This window comes from Thamnophis elegans, chromosome 8, assembly GCF_009769535.1.
Source record: "Thamnophis elegans isolate rThaEle1 chromosome 8, rThaEle1.pri, whole genome shotgun sequence".
Classification (NCBI taxonomy): Eukaryota; Metazoa; Chordata; class Lepidosauria; order Squamata; family Colubridae; genus Thamnophis; species Thamnophis elegans.
Genome location: NC_045548.1, coordinates 38,093,776 through 38,112,773, shown reverse-complemented (window position 1 = coordinate 38,112,773; position 18,998 = coordinate 38,093,776). Strand labels below are relative to the sequence as shown.

The window sequence follows — 18,998 nt, the reverse complement described above, 5'->3', positions numbered from 1 at the left end:
TTATTTGGTATATCAAATAGGTAACTCTAGTGATTAAACAGGCAGGCAGTCATATCTGTTGCATTAAGTTCTTCTGTCATAACTTTTCCAAAGATTTCACTAAACATTATACTCGAATATATCTAGTGTGAAGACATTGTTCAAATATTATAGAAACACTGTTCGTCTATCTCCTTAGATTCCAAAATTTTAGCTTTGTGCTATGGTTATTCTTTCTTAATAAAGTTTGAAATGAATAAAGTTTAAAAAAAACCTTAAAAGTTATCTAAAATCTCCTATTTTGTTGTTCTCTATCACTGCAAGTACAGTAGCTAGTGTTGCATTAGATTATAGCTGAGAAGGTATATCTCCTTTCCTGTTATTCTGCAAGATGGAACTAGATCTAACAAAATCTGTGGAATGATCATGGTTTATGTAGCAATTATGCCATGTAAAAGAAAATGATAACTATTTCTCTTTATTGGCACCATTCAGCTGCCTACCTCGTCCTATTGAGCATTTTACTGAAGCCAAAGGGGATAATTGCAAAATTACTCCATATTTTTATCTAGCTCACATTGCTATTGGTCACTGAAAAGTTAAGTAACTACTATATAAACACATTATGTAAATGAAAAAGTTCCAGAAATTTTTCAATGGGGAAAATAAAATTAAAAACATTTTTTTTTTCATATTCTATTTCTAAATTATTCAATCAAAGGCATTTCAAGTACATGCAGTAGGAGTCTGTAACAGTGAAAGTGAGATTTCAGTTGAACAGCAACTAAAAATAGTCCTTTTCCAAATATGGGTAATAACGAAGATTTGGGCGCTATTTTTTAAAACGAAAATAATACTAATAATTATCTTAATCTCTAAAAAGAGTATGTTATCTCTGGCATAAGATCAGTATCCTTACATTTGTGACAAATGGTATACCCTAATATGAGAACCAGTTTGGCACCAGGCTAGAAACTGAGAGATTGTGAGTTTAAATCTTGCCTAAGTACCAAAGCTAGCTTGGTGACTTTGGCCCAGTCCAGTTGTTAGTTCCTACCAGTTCAGACTGGTTTGACTGAACCGATAGTAGCTTGGAGTTCATCTTTTTAGATTCCAAATGTGTAGCTTTTTGTGGTACAAATTTGTGGTATTTCTTTAGTAATAAAGTTTCAAATAGTAATAAAACAGAAATCTCAAACTTTGTAGTTGTGAATTCTTAAGAATTTTTTCACCCAATGTTATTGGCTGCTATAATTGTGGTATGTATGTATATGTGTGTGTTTGTGTGTGTGTGTGTGTGTGTGTGTGTGTATCTTCTTATTTGTGAATGTAAAAACTGAATTAATGTGATATGGGGATATGAAAAGAGATGTGTTTCATTAGACCATGGGTATTTTTTTCCATCCAGTAGTTAGTCTTTATTTATTTGAAGAGTTCCAAGGGCCACATATGACACAATGATATAGTAATGTCTTTGAAGAAGGCAAGCAAAACAAAAGGGTGAATGGAAGACAAGATTTGACAAATTCACTTAAAAATAGATTATTAGAGGCTTCTTCAAAGATAATCTGGATTCCAATATCCCAAAAGCACTTAATCAATAATGAGTGTGTTGTGATCTTTAGCAGTATAACTGTGGGGAAAGGTTGAGGGCCACAAAAATGGGGCTTAAGGCGGCATCTTGTTCTCCTGCTGCAGTAATATAATTAAGTTTGTCAGGATAATTCCAAGATGGCAAATCCTTCTACTGATTTTTAATTTAAATTCATGTAAGATATACCATCTTGGATCTGATTGATGATAAGGTTTAAGCTCTCTTAATTTTCAAAAAGGTTGCATATTTAGATAGGTTGAACAGTAAAACTCTTCCCATTTTGTATAATGTGGCCATTTGATTCTGCAACATACAAGAATGTAGAGCTTTTAAAAACATTTATAAAGCTGGAACAGATTTTATTGACTATCTCATCATGTTTAAGAAGTAAATGAAATCCTAATCTACTCCCACGGTGTATTTTTTTGAGTGAGGACAAAGTAACTAGCTTTCATTCTCCTAACAGAATCAATTGTGGATTTTTTTTCAGTCTTTATCTTCATTAGCTAGGCAGATACCTATATACCCAGTCTTCATGATAACATTGTCTTGATTATGTTTTCCAAAGATTGATATATAGAGGTGTATTTTCCCAAATCTTGTAGCCTTTATATAACATTAGACTGCCTTTGATAAGAAACATAGATATCAGTCATGCTACCACAGAATGTGTATCGTTGCATAGTTTAAGTATGACATGAACTGAATCTCTTCACATTAAGTAAATTGTTTATAGTGTTATTTTCTGCATCTTGAACATTTCAGTACTTATTAGATGACCCCATGTTTGCATATTATGCAAGAATAAGATACTTCTACAAAATATTTTTAAATTTCTCCTTTCATTTCTTTTTAAGCCAAACCTTTTACATTTGGAAGATTTCCTCTTTTGAAATCTGATATAACTTTTTTAAAATGACATTGTATTACCCATTTGCTAAGATCTCTCCATCGAGAAGTTGGCCTTTAAAAATAAAACATACTATATCAGAATTAGATGGTGTTAGAAGAAAGTGATTGGTATTGCAATCTTTCAGAGTGATTTATTTGCTTTACAGCCACCTAATGTCTGCATATTATGAATATATTCATAGCAAATGACAGGATTTAATTTTTTTGGGAGCTCCCAGGGTGAGGATGAACAGCACTTGCCTATTGCTCTTTGTACAATCAACCAAATAAAATGGATAGGGCAACCAGCCAACAGTTTCAGCAATCTTGTAGAAGGACACCAATAGTTTTGTAGCACTAGATTGAACATCCAACCACATTCCACAGTTTTAGGAGGTAGATTTGAGAAATACTTTATCTCTGATACTGATATCTTAAATCACTAACCACTATTTAGAGCCTCTTACCTGGGAAGAGGTATGATTAGCAGAGCGGACAAGTCAGGGGTGGGTTCCTGCCAGTTCTAACCTCTTCTATAGAAGAGGTTCCACAAATTTACAGTGCCCTTTAGAACTGGTTCCAGCTCCCTACCCCCGCCCATCCGCACATCATCAAGATGAAGAGCGAGAGAGGAATTCTGGGAGTTGAATTCCACAAGTCTTAAAGCTGTCAAGTTTGAACACCCCTGGGGGTGTTTTTCTAAAGGGTTAGGGGTGCAAGGGTCTTGTAACTTGACAGCTTTAAGACTTGCATGCTTCAATGCCAGAGTTCCTGAGCCAACATGACTGGAGGAGGAATTCTGGGAGTTGAAGTCCACAAGTCTTAAAGCTGTCAAGTTTGAACACCCCTGGGGTTTTTTTCCCTAAAGGGTTAGGGTGCAAGGGTCTTGTAACTTGACAACATTAACACTTGCGTGGTTCAAATTCCAGAGTTTCTGAGCCAACATTTTGGTTGCTAAGCAAGTGCATTGTTAAGTGAGTTTCACCACATTTGTACATTTTACAAGTTGGCCATGCCCACCCAGTCACCTGACTGCCAAGCCATCCCACTCGGTCACATGGCTGGCAAGCCACTCCCACAAAGCTGGCCACACCTAGAGAAGAGGTTCTAAAAATTTTTGAAACCCACCACTAGTACAAGTGGTATGGTTCAGCAAAATCTTTATTATGTGTGCATATACATTTGCTTATTTATAGTACACTGAAATTATATCAGTATAAAGCATGACACTAGTTTATTCAGTATATTGGATGTATACTAAAGTTCACTTATATTACTCCTGTCTGTCAAGCATTCACACATTACTACATTTTATAAACGTATGCAATATTTTTATATGCTTGTAGTCTTTATACAGCTTTAGCATTTTTCTAGTCTTTCAGAGCTATCATTAATTAACCACATTTTAAACTCAGGGCTACATTTCTTATAATGCCTAGTAATTCTACCAGTTATAACCTCATAAATTTTGAAAATAGTTCTTTTTCTGGTATTGTCAGAAGGAAAAAAAGCCATTCTGCTGGATTCTTTATAAACATAGAATATAGAATAATACAATTGGAAGGGATCTTGGAGGTTTTCTAATCCAACCCCCTGATCAAACAGGAGACCTGATACCATTTCAGGCCTCCTCCGAATTCCATCTGCCAGCCAATGTCGGCTGGCGATTCCTCGGGGGAGGGCCTTCTCTGTGGCTCCTCCGGCCCTCTGGAACAATCTCCCCGTTGAGATCCGGACCCTTACTACCCTTCCGGCCTTCCACAAAGCAGTTAAGACCTGGCTGTTCCGGCAGGCCTGGGGCTGTTGAACTATCCAGCCCCATTCGAGGTTACGGTTGTTGTAGAATTTTAAATTGTTGTTTTTTATTTTATATTTTTGTATCCCCTCCCTTTTTATTGTTAGCCGCCCTGAGTCTCTCGGGAATAGGGCGGCATACAAACTTAATCAAATCAAATCAAATCAAATCAAAATCAAATAATTGTCCAGTCTCTTTTTGAAAGCCTCCAGTGATGAAGGACCCACAACATTGTAAAGCAGTACTAAGGCTTTATAAAGTGGTACTGCTACCGCACACTGTTCACTTATACTTACTTTATTTTTCAGAGTATAAGACACACCTTTTTCCTCAAAAAAGAGGCTGAAAATCTGAATGTGTCTTATACATCGAATACAGCATGTTTTGCCTCCCGAAGCCTCGTCCCCATCACCAAAATGGCTGTGCATTATTATGGAGGCATTCAGAGAGTTCTTGGGGGCTGGGGAGGGTAGAAATGAGCAAAAAATGGACTGTTTTCTGCCCCCCCCAGCCCCCAGCCGCATTCTATAAGCCTCCATAAGGCTATGCATGCAAGGTTTTTTTACAAAAAATGGGCCCGTTTTCATGAAAAATGGATCATTTTTGCTCATTTTTGGCCCCCACCCCCCAGGAACACTCTGCAAGCCCCCCCGCAAGACTATTGTTGTGGCCCAGCAGGAGCCATTGGAGCTGCCACCAGACTCCGACAGCGAGGGGCCCTATGAGTCAGCTCTGGAGGATGTGGAGGACCCTGGACAGGGTTCCGACTCCGAGCAGGGCGCAGAGAGGCTGGTTGGCCACCAGGAGGCGCCTGAGCCTTGGACCAGTGGGGAGACAACGGAGTGTGATCCGGACGTCATGCATTGGAGTAGTGGGGAGGAGCCAAGGGAGTTGTTCCTGGATGCCCGGCATCGAACAGCTAATAGGCGTAAGGTGCAGTTACGCAGTTACAGGAGATAATTGCACCCAGGTGGTGGTAATTAGGCTCCTCTCAAGACTATAAAAGGAATGATTGTGCACACGCCCTTTTGCAGGAGTCAATGTATTTACTTGAGTTGGAGAAGTCTTGGGGCTAGCTTGGCAGGCTGGATTGCTGCCACAGCCTGGACTGTGCTGGATTGCTGCCAACGTCTTGTCTGTGCTGGCTTGCTGCCAAGGTCCTGTCTGTGTGTCAATAAATCCTTGCAGTATCTTTGTCTTGGCGTGCTTTGGTGTAGGACGAGGGGGGTCAGAACAGCTATTCATGCCTTTTTTTAAAAAAACGGGGCCGTTTTTGCAAAAAATGGGCCATTTTTGGGAGGTTTGCAGAGTGCAAAAACTTTTTTTCCTTTTGGAAAGCTCTTTAACTGATTGATGAGAATTACATTGATCAAGTGCTGTGCCAGCAGAAACAAAGTCTTAGGTGCTGCAGATTGTCAGTGATTTCCTTCTCCAGCACACGGATAAATACACCTGGAAACATCTAACTACCTACCTACTCTCTCTCTCTTCCTATCTACTGTATTTCTCTCTCTCTCTCTCTCTCTCTCTCTCTCTCTCTCTCTCTCTCTCTCTCCTCTATCTACCTACTTATTCTCTCTCTCCCTCCCTAACTACCTACTGTATTTCTCTCTTGATCTCTTTCTATTTCTCTCTATCTCTCTACCTACCTACACTTTCTCTCTTCCCCCCTACCTACCTACTGTATTTCTCTATCTTTCTGTGTCTCTCTATCCTTTTATCTACCTACCTACCTACCTACCTACCTACCCTCTCCCTCCCTCCCTACCTACTGTATTTCTCTCTCTTTCTCTCCCTCTCTATACCTCTATCTACCTACCTACTTTTTTAAAAAAATGCCTCTTCAAAACCTTGGTGCGTCTTATACTCCTGTGTGTCTTATACTCTGAAAAATACAGGTAAGTAATTGTCCACTAGTATTCCAACTTAAATATGAGCCAACATTGTGTGGCAACTGCCCCAAAAGCCAATGCAATCCTAGGCTGCATTAATAAAGGGGTAGAATTAAGATTGGTTTATAGAGGGATAGAATCAAGATTTGGTCTGAAATAGATTTGGTTTATATGGAATAGACTCTTCCAGTCACAATGACTGCTTGTTTATACTGATGACACACTGTCACTACCATAAATAAAGATGCCTCTGACAGTTGTATAATCACTTTGAGATTTGCATACAACTGTCCTTCCCAATATACAGTCCATTTGATATAGAAACCAGACTACTGTGCTATCTCCTAAGTGTGAGTAGAATAGTGTGAAAGAATGTGAATACAATTAACAACATTTGGTGTATCTGCTATTATCTATTTATGTCATCCCAGTTTATCTGTCAAAGACATTCTTGTGTAAGAGTAGTGTTTCATTTATAATATTCACACACACACACACACACACACACACACACACACACACACACACACACACACACACACACATATATATATATATATATATATATATATATATATATATATATATATATATGTTATATTTATGCTGATAAATAAATAAAGGGAGACTAGTATAGATCTATTTCAAGCTATTTAGCTCTCATCAGCTAGCCATACCCAAGTTTGGGAATCGAACCTGTGCTCCATTGCCTCCCAGGCGGGGAGTTAACCATTTGAGCTACAGAGAACGACTCCTTATCAGCCAGCCAGGGTGGGAGGTATATACTTAAAGTCACAACCCCTGGTATGCCCAAGTATGGGAGGAAGGTCACACTTCCACTCTCTGTCGTTAGGCTCGTCACAAGAGACCATCCAGACAGAAACCCAATATTTTTTACTGTTGCCTTTTTTGTTATATTTGTTATATTTATGCTGATAAATAAATAAAGGGAGACTAGTATAGATCTATTTCAAGCTATTTAGCTCTCATCAGCTAGCCATACCCAAGTTTGGGAATCGAACCTGTGCTCCATTGCCTCCCAGGTGGGGAGTTAACCATTTGAGCTACAGAGAACGACTCCTTATCAGCCAGCCAGGGTGGGAGGTATATACTTAGTCACAACCCCTGGTATGCCCAAGTATGGGAGGAAGGTCACACTTCCACTCTTCACACTCCAATATTTGTCCAATATTTGTGACTTAAAGTCACAACCCCTGGTATGCCCAAGTATGGGAGGAAGGTCACACTTCCACTCTCTGTCATTAGGCTCGTCACAAGAGACCATCCAGACAGAAACCCAATATTTTTTACTGTTGCCTTTTTTGTTATATTTGTTATATTGGAGTGTGAAGAGTGGAAGTGTGACCTTCCTCCCATACTTGGGCATACCAGGGGTTGTGACTTTAAGTATATATATATATATATATATATATATATATATATATATATATATATATATATATATATATATATATATATATATATATATATATATATATATATATATATATATTCATTCACTCACAGGTGTAGGTATGCTGATCTTCTTGTATTCAGGTCTTTTCCCATGTAAGATTGAGATTGTCTCACTCACCATCTTCAGGCTGGGTTTTGGGCTTATAGTGTGATCGGAGCTGCCGTCTTTCTATAAATCTTGATGTGTGTGGGGGGTGTTGCTCGCTGAGTTCTTGTGTTCTGCGATGCGTGCATTTATTCTCCTGTTCCTTTGTCCTATGTATGTTGCAGGGGAGATTTTGCATGGTATTTCATAGACTCCTTGGTTTTCTAGCTGGATTTTGTCTTTGGGGTTTCTTAAGGTGTTGGCAATTTTTTGGTCAGTGTTGAAGGCTGTCTTGATATTGTGTTTGTGGAGAAATTTGCTGATTTTATCAGTGTAGGCTGTTGAGATTTGTGAGGAAGTTGTCCAAAACTCATTCCACTTCATAGAAACAATAAAGAAACAAAACCTACAACCCAGCGACCTACTTGTGAGTTTCGATGTCATATCCCTCTTGAATTGAATTGAATTGAATTTATTATATTTCTATGCCGCTCTTTTCCCAGAAGGGACTCAGGGCAGCTCACAACCCAAGTCAGGGGGGGGATAGGGGATACAAATAAGGGGGGAAAAAGACATAGACAAACAATACCACAATTTTAAAAACAACTCAACAGGCAGACCATTCGAGCGGGGACAGGAACTCATCAGCCCCAGGCCTGTCGGAACAGCCAGGTTTTAAGGGCTTTGCGGAAAGCCTGGAGGGTGGTGAGGGTCCGAATCTAGATGGGGAGGTCGTTCCAGAGGGCCGGAGCAGCCACAGAGAAGGCCCTCCTCTGGGTGGTCACCAGTCGGCATTGGCCAGTGGATGGAATTCGGAGGAGGCCTAATCTGTGGGATCTAATCGGTCTATTGGAGGTAATTGGCAGCAGGCGGTCTCTCAAGTACCCAGGTCCAATACCATGAAGGGCTTTATAAGTGACGACTAGCACCTTGAAGCGTATCCGAAGACCAATAGGCAGCCAGTGCAGCTCGTGGAGGATAGGTGTAACGTGGGTGTACCGAGGTGCACCCACAATCGCTCGCGCGGCTGCATTCTGGACAAGCTGAAGTCTCTGAATGCTCTTCAAGGGCTGCCCCATGTAGAGTACATTGCACATTTCACCCATGTGCCTATAAAAGAACCCTTGAAAGCTATCCAGAACAAACACAACCCCCCTAAACACATCCTGGATCTGACCAACCACTGCCTAACCAACACATACTTCATCCATAATGGACAAAGATACAAACAGATAGAAGGAGCACCCATGGGATCACACCTCTCACCCGTCATCGCAAACTTATACATGGAACATTTTGAAACTAACCCCTTAAATAAATCTGAACACAAACCCAAACTCTGGCTTAGATATGTTGATGACACTTTCGTGATTTGGCCACACGGGAAAGAAAAACTCGATAACTTCCTTACACATCTCAACACCCTACACCCTGAAATACAATTCACCATGGAAATAGAAGCAAACAACCAACTTCCCTTTCTGGGCATCCTAATCTACAAAAAGCCCAATGGCTCCCTAGGACACACCATCTACCAGAAAATATATATTTTCTGTAGAGTTGGTTCATTTGGGCTCTCTCTCTCCAGATGTTCGTTGGCAGGGATCCTGGTGATCACTGTAGCATATTCCGATAGAAATATACTTCTTTACATCTATTTCAAAACATTTTGGTTTTTCATTTAATGTGAATATATTTTTCCAGTCTTTTTAAAGTACTGCTACCATAATTTTCATTTCCATTTTCAGTTTCTGTTGACTGGTAATACTAACAGTCTTTTATCTGGAAGAACCTTAGAGTTGCACATTAAAAATTTCTGTTGGATTAATTGTATTATCTGCTCAATAACTCTGATTATTTCATGGCAAGAATGGTTTAGTACCATTATGGAATAACCCTCTTACATCAATGGAGCAATCTAGGCTTTAAAAAAAAATAATAATTCAGATTTTCCATACTGTCAAACTTCATTTAGGATGATAATAAGGAGAAGGAAGAGTATTTCAAATATCAATAATAATATGGCTGTTTTGTAATTGGGATAAATCAGAAAGTATATCATTTAATAATGTAATCATATTTTAAGGCTAGAAATAAAAACTAAATATGCTGTAATCAGAAGTGCAATTATTCCCATTAAATATTTTTAATGATATCAGTTGGATTTTTCATGATTCAATACATAGCTTTTTCATTCAAACATTGGATGCCAATGACTGAAAACTAAATACAACCTCAGTTTCTTCTGTCTGAAATATTGATTTTACGTCATTTTGAAAGCCTCAAAAGCAATCTTCACCTGCTCCTGAAAAATTTTGTTTAGTTTTATCACATATCTGCCCTGTAATTAGTTGTATCTTTTAAAATCCTTTTTTCTTAGGAATGAGAAATAATGTGCAAATATTTAAATATTGATGTTCATAACACTTTAACTCTTTGGACTTTGACAATCTCTTGTGAAGAGTAGAAATGTTCGTATGGTTTTATGTAATAGATAGCAAGACTTAAGGTGGTAACCCTTAGATACTCAGGGAGTTCATTAGACAGCTACTCTAAAGACTACTTTAAATAATACATGTACAGATTTATTAACTTGTGTAAGGAAAATGAAAGTTTGTTTAAATAAGCCTTTAGCTTGGTTCAAATCAAGTAGAATTTGAGATTTGAAAATAGTGTTTTATGCTATCACCTGCCATCAATGTAGCAATAAAATCTATACTTTAATGCAGGAAGCCTTTGCATAGCTAAAGTGATGGCAGGATGACACTGTAAATTATGTGGAAATGCTTTTACTTTCTGAACAGTTCTCTCCACTTTACAGCCATTTTAACGGAAATTAATTTAAAATAAGGAGGCAACATCAGTATGAAAACATTACCGTTTCTAAAGTGATATTCAATTTTCTTTATTATTTTGATAAATACAGTTATTTCTTCCAATAGGAACTGAAAAAAGGGGAGAAAGCCCCATAAAAAACTGGTGGCATTGTTCCTTTTGTAAAATGACTTTTTCCCCAAGAAGTGATCAAACCTGACCACAGTATTCCAAGTTTTATAAACATAAGTAAATGGTCAAGGATTTGAATATGAGAAGTGGAACTCTTTGGGTTCCTTGTACCTTTGTTGTATGTCCACATTTGGTCTCCCCCCCCCTCTCGTTTTCAAATGGAGTTCAATCACATCAAGATTTTCCTATTGGTGGAAGGCAGTGGTGAAATTCAATTTTTTTTTACCAGCAGGTCTGATGGCATGGTTTGGTGGGCGTGATGTGGCTTGGTGGGCATGGCTTGGTGGGCATGGCTTGGTGGGCATGGCAGAGAAAGGATACTGCATTCCCACTCCACTCTGGGATCAGCCAGAGGTGGCATTTGTCGGTTCTCTGAACTACTCAAAATTTCCGCTACCTGTTCTCCAGAACCTGCTGGATTTCACCCCTGGTTGCAGGCCTTATCCAGGTTATAACCAACGTTCTGTTATTCTGGCCCTTTTACATGCTCCTTTTGTATTTCACAGTCCAATTGTTCATCTTAGTCAGGTAGGACAAAACATTAGTTTATTGTCTGAAAAATCTACAGCTTCTAAGCATAATGAGTCAATAACACTATCCATTCCTCTCCAGGCTTCTCTTAGAAGAACTAATAAACTTTCCATCCCCAACAAGGCTACACTATCTCCTCTGCTCCCTATTTTATTCTCTTAAAGAAATTATCCTTTGATATTGAAATTGCATCCTGATTCCAGTTAAATCACAATGTATTTGCTTTCTAACTTATTATATATGCCCTGGTCTCGGCACTATCTTACTTTCTTCTTTGCCAATCCTCACATTAATATATTTGGACTTGCATATTTTAATAACTTCTATGTTACCTTTCTCTAAGATTGCTACTCATCAGTCCTGATTCTTCTTTTATCTTCATTGGCAGCTAAACCTTTCTGTATATTGCTTTCATCTCTCTGTGGTCAGTATTCCTTTTTTGACATTATAAAATGTAAATATAATTGAACTCCACAACTGGAACTTTAGTTAGTATTAGTAAGGGAATATCATTCATTTGTATTATTGCAAAGAAATCTTTCTCTGCCCCCTTTCTACCATGGATCCAGATCATTTGGTATGGCTCTGATGTATAATCTAGGTAGCCCAACTGAACAAACCCTTCTCCTATTGAAGGAAGCTTGGTTCATCCATGAAACTAAACATTACAGGTGTCAGCCATAAAAATGATTCCATGTTGCAATAACCAGTAGAAAATGTTGTTATTAAACACAGTATCCTGGGATGGGTATTTAAACATGAAGCACTATTGGCAAATCAATGGTGATATCAATCATTTTATTTTATATATGTGTCTGCAACTGTTTGACTTACGTGTTCTTTCTCTGAGAAGACCTGGTTAGGAAAAGCAACATACATTTAAAAAATAATAATTTAAAAAAAGATTTAAGTGTCATCAGTGGTAGTAAAATGCATGCATGCAACATTGAAATGGTTCACTTTTCTACAGTCTCACTTTGGATTCCCCTGGGCTTCCACAAATGTTTTTGATACAAGTAGTTAATAAATAATTAATGAGTAAGAGCATATGCAGGTGTGATATGCAACCATAATGAAAAGTGTGTGTGTGTGTGTGTGTGTGTGTGTGTGAGAGAGAGAGAGAGAGAGAGAGAGAGAAGAAAAATAATGCACAGATATACATCATCAGGTAGGAAAACCATTTCAAAATTTATATAGTTGGTGCTCAGTAAATCATTGATGAAGGATTAATCATAAAAAGCAGAATACACTGAATTATATTTAACAAAGTGAAAAGGGTTTTAAAAGACTTTTTAATTCTCTGAGCTGAATGCCAATATCTCTCCTGTTTAATTATTCAAAGGTAAATCAATTAACAGGAAAAAAAAGAAAAAAAATCTAACTAAAACACTATTCAATAAATATTTAACTTCTAAATTATACTCGGATATACAATATTTATAAACATTTTAAAATTTTCATATGTTTCTAACTTCAGTTCTTTAATCAATTATCCTGCTGTAGTACTATATTCTAAATGTTTACATTTGTTTGGATTCATATATATATATATATGCCACTTTTGCTTGAATTTAGTTAAACTTATACTTGAATATATGCTGTTGTTATTAATGATTCTGTTGTGAAATCATCAAAACTGTGAGAATACATGAATATTTCATCTATATTTTAAGAGCACAAATAAATGGTCTCTGACTTTTCTGCAGTTTTAAGAATATTTTTATGTGTATATATTAAGAAAATTTATTCCAAAGGTTTATAACCAACCATTCCAAATCTTGGATAAGATTTCTTTGGTAAGCTAAAAGATATACTTTTTTGAGAGAGAAAAACCTATATAACTATATATTTAAACTTTAAACTGTATAGATAAATTATATACTGTATAAAGTATATTTTATATATATATATATATATATATATATATATATATGTATGTATGTATGTATGTATGTATGTATGTATGTATGTATGTATGTATATGTATATGTATATGTATATATGTATATATGTATATATGTATATATGTATATATGTATATATATATGTATATATATATACACTATGTTGCTTTTAAAATCTTAATTGTTTTTATATTCATCTTTTTATTCTTTGTAAGTCACTTAGAGTCCCGAGTCCCCTAATTGGAGAGCATAATAAATCAATCAATTAATCTTTCAGAAATGTTATTGCTATACTTACAGAGAGAGTTGTATATCAGGGATGTATGTTTAGAAGGTCTCAACATGTTCAAATCACCCAATGAGTTTTGTGTCATTGGGTGTCATTTCACAATACAGAAACTGAATTTGTTAGTTAAAATATGTCTTTTTATCAATATTTCATCAAAAATGCCATATCAGGCACAGGAATGAAATTATAATAGATCCTAATTCATTTAAAAAAAATCTTTTCTATGAGACCATCTAGTAACTTTGACAGCTGAACCAATATGAGGCATGGTGGCGCAGTGGTTAGGGTGCAGTACTGAGGACTATTTCTGCTGACTGTTGATTGCCAGCAGTTTGGCAGTTTAAGGCTGACTCAGGTTTTCATCCTTCAGAGGTCGGTAAAATGAGGACCCAGATTGTTGGGAGCAATATGTTAATTCTGTAAATCCTTAGAGGGGACTGTAAAGCACTGTGAAGCGGTATATAAGGCTAAGTGCTATTGCTATCACTATTGCTATTCCATGACAAGAAGTGGACCATGGATAAATAGCAACAAAACTATTAATGAGAAAATGTATGAGATGCACAATAGAGATGCTAAATTAGACTTACTATTAAGAAACTACAATTTAGCATATATCCGCAAATGAATATATGCATCACAGAAATGAATATATGCATCACAGAAAAAAAACAAAACTTTACTGATTTGTTATACTGAAAACAATTTAAAAGAAAACTTTCTATATTTTTGTAGTTTTGTAGTTTTATTTGTAGTTTTATTAGAATTTGTAGGCCGCCCTTTTCCCTGAGGGGACTCAGGGCGGCTCACATAAAACTGGGAAGGGGGGAACACAAACATCAAGATAGAAGACATGTAATAAAATGGTAGGCAACATACATTCATCATTCGGGAGGGGTAACTATCCTTATCCCCAGGCCTGACGGGCGAGCCAGTTCTTCAAGGCTATGCGGAAGGCTTGGACGGTGGAGAGGGTACGAATCTCCACGGGGAGCTCGTTCCAAAGGGCCGGGGCTACTGCTGAGAAGGCCCTCCTCCTTGTGGTTGCCAGCCGACACTGGCTGGCCGATGGAATACGGAGGAGGCCTAGTCTATGGGATCTTATTGGTCGCAGGGAGGTAATTGGCAGAAGGCGGTCTCTCAAGTATCCAGATCCACTGCCATGTAGGGCTTTATGGGTGATTAATAGCACCTTGAAGCGCATCCGGAGATCGACAGGCAGCCAGCGCAGCTCGCGGAGGATGGGTGTTATGCGGGTGAATCGAGGTGCACCCGCAATCACTCGCGCGGCTGCGTTCTGAACTAGCTGAAGCCGCCGGATGCTCTTCAAGGGCAGCCCCATGTAGAGCACATTGCAGTATTCCAGCCTAGAGATCACAAGGGCCCGAGTGACTGTTGTGAGAGCCTCCCGATTCAGGTAGGGTCGCAACTGGCGCACCAGGCGAACCTGGGCGAATGCCCCCCTGGTCACAGCCGTTAAGTGGTGGTCAAATGACAGCTGTGGATCCAGGAGGACTCCCAAGTTGCGAACCCTCTCTGAGGGGTGCAAAATTTGACCCCCCAGCCTGAGTGTTGGAATATTAGTCAAATCTTTGGGAGGAAAACACAACAGCCACTCGGTCTTTTCTGGGTTGAGCACAAGCTTGTTAACCCTCATCCAGTCCATAACGGCCTCAAGACCCCGGCTCATCACATCTGCCGCTTCATTGAGTTGGCACGGGGCGGACAGATACAATTGAGTATCGTCCGCATATTGATGGTATCTAATCCCGTGCCTGTGGATGATCTCTCCCAGCGGTTTCATGTAGATGTTGAATAGCAGGGGGGATAAGACCGAACCCTGAGGCACCCCATAATTTAGGGGCCTAGGGGATGATCTCTGCCCCCCCACTAACACCGACTGCGACCTGTCCGAGAGGTAGGAGGAGAACCACCGTAGCACGGTGCCTCCCACTCCCACCCCCCGCAGTCGTCGCAGAAGGATACCATGGTCGATGGTATCGAAAGCCGCTGAGAGGTCAAGGAGGACCAGGATGGAGGAATGTCCTTCATCTCTGGCTCTCCAGAGATCATCAATCAATGCGACCAAAGCGGTTTCTGTGCTGTAACCGGGTCTGAAGCCTGACTGGAAGGGGTCTAGGTAGTTTGCTTCCTCCAAGGACCGTTGGAGCTGAAAGGCCACCACCTTCTCAACAACCTTCCCCAAAAAGGGAAGGTTGGAGACAGGACGATAGCTATTAAGAACAGCTGGATCCAAAGATGGTTTCTTCAGGAGGGGTCTCACCACCGCCGCTTTCAGTGCGGCGGGGAAGTTCCCCTCCCGAAGGGAGGCGGTCACGACCGCCTGGATCCAGCCTCGTGTCACCTCACTGCAGTTCGTAACCAGCCATGAGGGACACGGATCCAGAACACAGGTGGAGGTACTTACAGCTCTCATGGCCTTGTCCACATCCCCGGGGGTAACGTCCTGAAACTCAACCCAGAGCTGTTCTACTTGGTCCCCCTGTGCCTCGGCTGGAACTGCGGGGGTGGAGTCCAAGTCCGACCGAAACCGAGCAATTTTGTCCGCTAAGAATTGGGCATACTCTTCAGCCCTGCCCTGCAAGGGTTCCCCTGCCTCCCTTTTGTTCAATAGGGAGCGGGTTATCCTAAACAGGGCGGCTGGACGGGACTCAGCGGATGCAACCAGGGTAGCTATGTGCGATCTTTTTGCTGCCCTAAGTGCTCTGGTGTATTCCCTGGTGCAGGTGGTTACCATTGCTCGGTTCGATTCGGACTTATCGGACCTCCAACGGTGCTCTAGGCATCTCCTCCGGCGCTTCATCTCCCGGAGTTCCTCGGTAAACCAAGGGGGTCTCCGGGATCCGCTGCCTCGGAGGAGCCGCAGTGGCGCAATCCGGTCGAGGGCCTCCGACGCTGCCGAGTGCCACGCAGCAGCCAGAGTCTCCACCGGACTGTGGGCGAGAGTGTCAGGAATAACCCTAAGCTCTGTCTGGAACCTTGACGGCTCCATAAGGCGCCTGGGGCGGAACCACCTGGTCGGTTCCTCCTCCCTACAGTGGGGGTTTGGCCTCCGGAAGTCGAGCCTCAGTAGGCAGTGGTCTGACCACGACAGGGGTATGATGTCGCTCCCCCTCAGACCAAGATCACAAATCCACTGCTCCGAGAGAAATACAAGGTCAAGCATGTGTCCCGCTGAGTGGGTTGGGCCTCGAATTACTTGGGTCAAGCCCATGGCTGTCATGGAGGCCATGAACTCCTGCGCCCCATCAGAGTTTTCACCGAGCGACGGCAAATTGAAGTCCCCCAGGACCATCAACCTAGGGAACTCAATTGCCAGCTCGGCTACCGACTCGAGGAGCGAGGGGAGGGCTGCTGCAACGCTGTTGGGAGGCAGGTACGTTAGCAGCAGACCCACTTGACCCTTGAGGTCCAACTTTAACAGCAAAGACTCACACCCGACAATCTCCGGAGCAGGGACCCTACGAGGGACTAACGACTCCCGGATAACGGCGGCCACACCCCCACCCCTTCCCTGGGCTCTCGGCTGATGCAGCACCTGAAATCCTTCTGGGCACAGCTCTACAAGGGGGACTCCTCCCTCTGGGCCCAGCCAGGTTTCAGTAATACATGCCAGGTCTGCCCTCTCGTCTAAAATTAAGTCCCGGACGAGAGGAGCTTTATGAACAACAGACCTGGCATTTAGCGACAACAGCCTGAGACCAGGGTCCTGACTACTTCCGCCATCTGGTCTTGGAGTGGGACTCCTAGGGCCGGAAGGAGGGATCTCTGCAATGTAGCGAACCCTCCTTCCCCGGTAATGGCCTGCCCTAAAGTCCCCGCCGTATCTGCCCCTCCCTGTTACGACCGCAATACCCCGACCCTCTCCCGTGTCTCTGGTCCCCTCAGCCACCCCCATAGCCCCCGCAACTCCCGGCAGGTCCTCCGAATCATACATACTCAAACACTCCCCCAAACAGTCCCCACGTGAAAGTTAAAAAAACACAAAATTTACAACAATATGGTCATAAAAGTGGGACAGTCATTCATCTCATGCGTACCTCATATATAACCCATACAAAGGGAGAAGAAAAAGATGAAAGAAAAGAGAGAAATTATAAATTGCGCAAAGTTAATTAATAAAGTCTAGTGGGAGTCCAATAGAAAGCTGTAAATGGTCCAGAAAAGTATATGTCCAAAAAGAAATACTAACAATGTCCACTGGAGGGCGTCTAAGTTCTTAACACACTGCCTCCCTGATGTAATAGTGCTGGGTAATGGTAAAGGTTTCAAATAAATACCCGTAATGGCCACTAGAGGGAGTTCAGTTTCCCGGCCAACACAGCACTCTTGAGGCAGTGCTAATTGTAATGGAGGCAGCTGATGGTAATGGCTGCCACCGGGAGTCCGTAAGTTGGTTCTTCCAGTTTTTCTCCTAAGCCAAGCCGATAGATGGTCAGAACTTTTAAGGTCCTGCAGGCACAGCGATGAAATCGTGGCAAAACGCCCTTTTAAAATGCAGGGGGGGATAGGAGTGAAGCTGTAACGGAGACAGGGAATCAATTCCTCTGCCTCCCGGTCCCAGTCCCAGTCCAGTCTAGACATCTCTCCTGGGCCTCCCACCTCCTCTTCGGGGCATAGGCCAGCCCCACGATGTTGGTCAATCAGTGAGGGGGTTCGGCACTTCTCCAAACGGCAGGGCCAAAGCCTCCGCCTCTCGCACAGAGCCGTCGCCGCCGCTTCCCAGCTGTTTAAAAAGTCCGATGTAAAAAGCCACGCCAGGGAGGATCTCGTCGTTCCGGAGCTGTTCCTGGAGCCGCTTAAGGGCGGCCCCCTCCCTAAACGACCACCTCCCTGGGAAGGCTGAAGGCTGGTGCCCAAAAGGAACCCCTCCGTTACCATATTAGGGGTCCTGGTCGCCACGGTTAATATCTTCTTGGTCGCAAGCATTCGGAGCGGTGGAATTCGGCAGCCATTCTATTTCCCACGCATGCGCAGAAAAAAAAAGCCTGACTGGAAGGGGTCCTGATATTGTGTACCTGATATTTAAGAAATAAATATTTTCTAAAGAAAAAAATAGGGTTTTGCTTATATTTTAAAATTACGAGCAAAATACATTGTTATTTTCAGTGTTAGAAATGGCTTAATACAATTAATGAGTATGTGAATTTGTATTTTAAATGGTCTATATTAGTATTCTTTTTCTTTGATTCAAGGAGAACTTTTTAAATTATTCAAAGATAATTTGAATAAATAGGCTATTTACATAGAGAATTACTGCAATGAGAACTATGTAATTTGCATGTTGAATAGTTAAGAATTTGTATTATGGCATAAGCTGTTCTAAATGTAGTTATGTATGAATGTACGTGTTTATTTATTTCCAGCCTTTATTGCTTTTACAAATAACTCAAGGTGACAAACATACCCATCACACCTTCCTTCTCCTGTTTTCCCCACAACAAGAACCCTGGGAGGTGGGTTTTGGTGAGAGAGAGTAACTGGTGGCTTTCATGGCTAAGATAGGTCTGAACTTATGGTATCCTAGCTTCCAGC

General features: G+C 40.9%; 1 protein-coding gene across 1 annotated transcript in view; it reads left to right on the top strand.

Moving 5' to 3' along the window:
• Window positions 1-18,998, top strand: part of ST18 (ST18 C2H2C-type zinc finger transcription factor) — a 184,491-nt gene that overhangs the window by 81,403 nt on the left and 84,090 nt on the right. The gene's annotated exons all lie outside the window — the stretch shown is intronic.